Source organism: Camelina sativa, chromosome 16, assembly GCF_000633955.1.
Source record: "Camelina sativa cultivar DH55 chromosome 16, Cs, whole genome shotgun sequence".
Lineage (NCBI taxonomy): Eukaryota > Viridiplantae > Streptophyta > Magnoliopsida > Brassicales > Brassicaceae > Camelina > Camelina sativa.
The window spans coordinates 10,503,469-10,509,417 of record NC_025700.1 but is presented as its reverse complement, the minus strand read 5'-3'; the positions used below and the strand labels follow the sequence as shown (position 1 = coordinate 10,509,417).

At 38.8% G+C, this 5,949-nt stretch overlaps 1 long non-coding RNA gene across 5 annotated transcripts; it reads left to right on the top strand.

Moving 5' to 3' along the window:
• On the top strand, positions 589-2,336 carry LOC104750306. 5 transcript variants are annotated; one of them, XR_761582.1, is made up of 4 exons: positions 589-1,188; positions 1,502-1,695; positions 1,774-1,866; positions 2,034-2,336. It is a non-coding gene; the product is annotated as an uncharacterized LOC104750306 (long non-coding RNA). The 5 variants fall into 5 exon arrangements; XR_761581.1 differs by having other exon boundaries at positions 1,337-1,695; XR_761580.1 differs by having other exon boundaries at positions 589-1,395.

Here is a 5,949-nt window from a genome sequence, read left to right as displayed (position 1 = left end):
GATTCAAGAAAAAAACACACACAATGTTTCTTATTAGCTCACAAAGATCACATATGATTCAAATTAGTGTCAGTTGATCTTTTCAAGAAACAAAATCAAGAACAAGAATCAGGAGCCTGGATCAACTCTTCACAAATTTGGAATTTGACCAAAACACAACACCTTCACAAGAGCCTTCAAAGCTAATTACACTTCCAAAACTTAAATCTATCAAACTCTAACTTAGTGCTAAGCAAAAGAGCGAAGATACAAATACACATTGTTGTATATAGAGAAACTAAAAATTAGGGTTTTCGAAAAAAGTGAATTACCCTTCGAATCCAAACCCTTCCTCTGATTCCAGCTCCTTCGATTTGAAACCTTCAAGCTTCTGATTCCAAATTTTTCACGTTTCGGGGATTCAATCGCAAACGAGAAGAGAGAGAGAGGAAAAAAGAAAAAATCGAGCTTTCCCAACTTTTTTTTATCCCTTTTGTATTTTTCTTTCGCCCAACAATATGCCGACACGTAGTGCCCTTTAAACCAAGTTTCAGTCTCTTATATAACGGGCTCTCTTAGAATCCCCTGTGAACCTGTTGATAGGGAAGGTCTTAGCAAATTTTTCGCTTACCGCTCAACACTTAGCCGAAATTTTTTAAAAATCATTTACCACCAAACAGTTTTTTCTTTTTTGTTCATAGCAAAACCTTTTATATCTTTTATTTTTTCTTTTTTCTCCAATACTCATCTCTTTGCTTTTCTAATTCTCGCTATATTCCTCTTCAGATTCTTCATCCCATGAAACAAGCTTTTCTTCACTCTTACTCTCTAATTATGTGCCGCTTGATTAATCAGATTTCTTCTTCTTCAAGATCTGATTTCTTCGACAATTTTTTTTTGCCTTCTCATGTTGTCTAAAAGTCCCTCTTATGGTGATAAAACGCTAGATCTATGATGTGTCACAAAGCAGATACTCTTGAGAATCTTTACTACTTCATGAAATTAGGGTTGAATACTAATTAGGATTGGCTAATTTTGAAGACAGATGCGAGTTGAGAAGGTTGGGTTCTTCGATGTAGCATTTATTGGTTGTGAGGCTGAAGCGTGTTGGGTTCGCAAAGTGTTGTTCAGAAACTGGAGACTTGGAAAAGAACTAAAGACGCAAGTGTTGTTCTATTCGTATGTCTCATGGAGACTATAATTAATCAGGTGCCTTTTTTTTTCTTTTTAATCTCCACTTATGTCAATTATCATGTTAGCCATTTAGCTTGCATCAATATGTTTTGTTTTCTCCTGGGTTAGAAATTTTGAAGTGATTTATGTTATGTAAACTGATGATGCTTTCATGCCCTCCAAGTGTTCGACGAATTGCCTCATTATTGGCTTGGCTTGTTTCTTAGCATTGTTTGGCGTTCTGTAAGCTGATTCCTGTCAGATATATTTCATTTGATATTAGTATTATAATAAATTTAACAAATTTCAGTAGTTTGTCACATCTTGACTTTAAAAAATCATGGATCAGCTCGAGCTGAAGAAACGGGGACGAGTGGCCGTATAAAGCAAGCCAAAGGCGGCTGAACTCCGGAAGAGTTTAGTATTAGCTAGTCATTGCTTTGACAATTATAACTTGCGATTCACTAGTTCCAAAATCAAGATGTGAGATTTCTTACTTGATGCAGGAGGAGACATTGAGACAAGCAGTTAACATGTTAAGATGTAAGTCTTTACGTCTCTATCCCAAAGATGTGTAATCATCGTTTGAGATTGATTTCTATTTTTTTTTTTTTTTTACAGTTTGGAGCTTTCAAGTTGTCAAAAGATGGTTTTCTAATGCTCCAGTTTACTCCTTCAGCTAGAGTACAACAAAAGGATTTGAGCAAGAAACAGGTTTGGTTTATCTCTTAACTTCACATGATCCATTGATAGGATTTTAAGCTTTCACTATGTTCTGTGACATTGTTCTTTGGTTATATTATTTACATGGATCAGTTTAGCATCCTCTTCTTTTTTTAAATATTATTATGTATGAAAAGAAGATGAATTGGATCATGCAGGGGTAACTAAAGCCACAACCAAGAACTTGACATTCTTCAATGCTTGTATACTGAATTACGTATAGGGGAAAGCAGGATATGGAGAAGGCAGTGGGAATTGCTTGGAATGAGACCCTATGTTCTTGGAGGGCGAGAAAGAGCAAACCAATGCAGTAGCTCCTTCGTTAGTCCATCTCAATTGCAGTACTTATGATGTTTTGTGCGACTATGTTTAAACATATGGTTTTATATGATGAACTACTTTGTAAAATTACAGTTATGTATCGTTTAATGATCTATAGAATGACACATGCTTTTAACAAATAGATTTGTAGCATATAATTAATTGAATTACTAATATATATATATTTATATATATAGCAATTCATTATTTTATAGTGTGTAGCACATAAAAAAACGCTATTGTAGGTTGTGACCCTATTATAGCTGGGGCAGAGATGCGTTTGATAATTCACTATCAACTCTTGGTGCATGTATCTCTTCCTCCAAGGTGCATGTATCTCTATTTTCGTCACTCTTCTTTGGCCACAAAATAAAGTGATTATTTTGGTATTTCTTGGACTTGAATTAGACTTAAAGTGGGCTGGACTTGATAGACATCATCCCCAATATAATTTCTCATGCTCTCTTTGGCCATAAACTCTTTAATAGGCCCATTTAGTACATTCCTTAGCAGATTAGCTTTTGCTCTAGTCATTGGTCCTTCAGGTACAAGCAATGGTTCCTCAGGTACAAGCTCCTCTGGTACAAGCAATGGTTCATCAGGTTTAGGCTCAACTAAAAGTTCCATCTATGATCACATCATCCCCCTCCTCTTGAAAAGGATTTGACCTCAAATCAGGATCATCTGCCACAAAAGGAACTAAATCAGAAACATTAAAGCTTGACCTCACATTGTAGTAACCTTGATGATCAATTTGGTAGTCATTGTCATTGATCTTTCTTTTGATCTCAAAGGGTCTATCAATTCTAGGCATGAGTTTTGACTTCCTTTCAGGTGGAAACCGTTCTTTCCTTAAGTGAACCCACACTTGGTCTCTAGGTTTAAATACCATCTTGCGCCTTTTTTGTTGGCTTGTTTTCATACTGCTTTGTCTTCTCCTCGATGTTTATTCTTGCTTTCTCATGGATCATGATGTTGTTGATGGCTCTACAATCCACACACATGTGCCAACTTCCATTCGTTTTGGGCACAAGTAGGACTAGGACCGCACATGGGCTCATGCTCTCTTTGATGTCCCTTCTCCACGAGTTCATTAACTTCCCTTTGAAGCTCCAATGTCTCGACGGGGTTAGTCCTGTAAGCTGGTCGGTTTGGAAGTGATGCACCGGGAACAAATTCTATTTGGTGTTCAATACCAGAGATAGGTGGTAAGCCTTTTGGATTGTCCTCTAGGAGTACGTCCTTAAAATCCTGCAAAATCAGAAAAACCGGTGCAAGATCAGAAAAACTCATGAGAGTTTCTTTGTAAACAAACATAATGAAATGCTGCTTTGAAAATAAAGCTCTCTTAACCTCTCCTTTTCTCACAAAGAAATTTGAATGCCTCACGGGTTTTCTCTCACAGCCCTTTGACTTGGTTTTTCTCAAACCCTCGCTCTCTTTTTGGTGAATTGTGTTTGTGGGGTCGCTCATGGTGCTTGTTTCCTTCCTTTGCTTGAGAATCAACTGATCTTGATAAAATTCATGAGGTGTCAATGAAACTAAGATGATTTTCTTGCCTTTGAACTCAAAAAAATAACGGTTGGTGAAACCATCATGGCTTGTTCTCCGATCATATTGTCATGGTCTTCCTAGAAGAATATGACTAGCCTCCATAGGTAGAACATCACACAAAACATCATCCTCATATTTCCCAATGACAATAGGAACCTTTAATTGGATACTAACCTTCATTTCACCATCATCATTAAGCCATTGTAGCTTACGTGGCTTTGGGTACTTCTCCGTAGTCAGCCCAAGCTTCATAAACATTGTTTCACTCGCCACATTAGTACAACCCGCCATCAATTATGAGACAACATACCTTATCTCGGACATGGCACCTTGTATGAAATAGATTCTCCCTTTGCTCATGTTCCACAATCGCAGTTTGAACACTAAGTGATCTCCTTGCCACCAATATCTCGCCTTTTGATGGAATTTCTTCAAATTCTTCTAGTGAATCAGAAACCACCTCTTCATTTGCTGATTCGAACTCTCCATTATCCAAGAGAATCATGGTTCTTCTATTGGAGCACTCATGTGCATAGTGTCCTCTCCCATGACACTTATAACACGTCACATCACGATCTCGATTCTGGTAGCCTCAGCTTTGTCCTTGGTAACTTGATTGGCAAAAATTGGCTTCGCTTCAGCCTTTGGAAGAGCAACTGACTTTTCTTCCTTCTGGTAACTTGTTTTTGGGTTAAATGAACCAACACCATAAGTTATCTGCGTAGAACTTTTTCTCTTGAGTTGCTTTTCCACCAAGATTGCTTTATGTAACATCTCTTCAATCTCCACATAATGCTCCATCTCAAGCCTATCCTGGACATCTCGGTTCAACTCACTCATGAATCTAGCCATATTCGCCTCTCGGTCCTCAACCACATCAGCTCTTATCAAAAGAATCTCCATCTCTTGATAGTAATCCTCCACACTTCGACTTCCATGAGTCAGTCTCCTTAGCTTTTGATGCAGATCGCGATGGTAATGGCCAGGAACGAACCTTCTCCTTATGATAGCCTTCATCTCAGCCCAAGTCTTAACCGAATATTCGCTATTACGTCTTTGTGAAGTCACCAACTGATCCCACCAGCTAAGCGCATACTCACTAAACTCAATAGCCGCCATTCACACCTTATTGTTCTCGGAATAGTGCTGAAAATTGAAAACTTTTTCTACCTTCTTCTCCTAGTCCAAGTAGACATCTGGATCGTTCTTCCCAATGGATGGTGGGATTTTAAACTTCATTCCTCCAATGTCGTCATTGTTTCTTTGTCTGCCTTCTCGCACACGTCTATGTATCCTTTGGCCTCCTTGAGATGAGTTTCCACTACGACTGTAGTATTTGTCAGATCCTTCATCTCTTGGTAGTCTTAACTGTTCTCCTACTCCCCTCGGTTGATTAGGCAAATTTTGTGGTTGCCATTGTTGTGCTTCTGCTTGAACTTCGTCCAATCTTTTATAGACGACATTCATCTCAACCCTCAACAACCGCTGCATTTCTCCCAACAACGGTTCCATTTGGATATTTGGAATTCTCCCGAGTTGTTCTACTTCATGGTTCTTATTTTCTCCGTCAGCCATATTAAAGAAACCTGTAAAATGGACAACCTACAAGTTCCCAGCCCCAATCAGTTGCCAGACATCGGTTTTCCTATCGAGCTTCTCCATCTTGCAGTGCATGTGATGAGGGAACCCAAAGATGTCGCACAAATCTAACATGGAGATGGTAAAGTGTTGCTTGCGCAAGAAAAAGCTGATGGAACACTGCTCCGCTGAAGAATCAGAATAATCAAACATTTCCACATGGACAGTAGCTAAAAACTCGCGTGCAAGCTGCTCATGTAAGTCCCATGCCTTCTCAGCAAAAGTACCAAACCCCATGTTGTGCACCAACTCATCAAAATCAGTTAGCATGGCAACCTACCCAGCAGTTCTCGGTCAGCAAATCGAGTTGGTTCTATCTTACACTGATCACGTGTTTTAAACCATTTGGTATCCTCAGCATTTCAGACCCTTGTCGTTGGCTCGTCAGTTAGAGTAATCATTGGCTCCTTACCTCTGCGTCGTCGCTTAGACGTTTCCTGGAGAGAGCATCAAGTGGAGAGAAATCATAATGAGGGTGTTCGTGGGCCTAATGTGAGCCCATTAATATGTTGTTTCTACTTCATAGTTTCATCATATCTTTAAAGTGTATGTTATTATGTT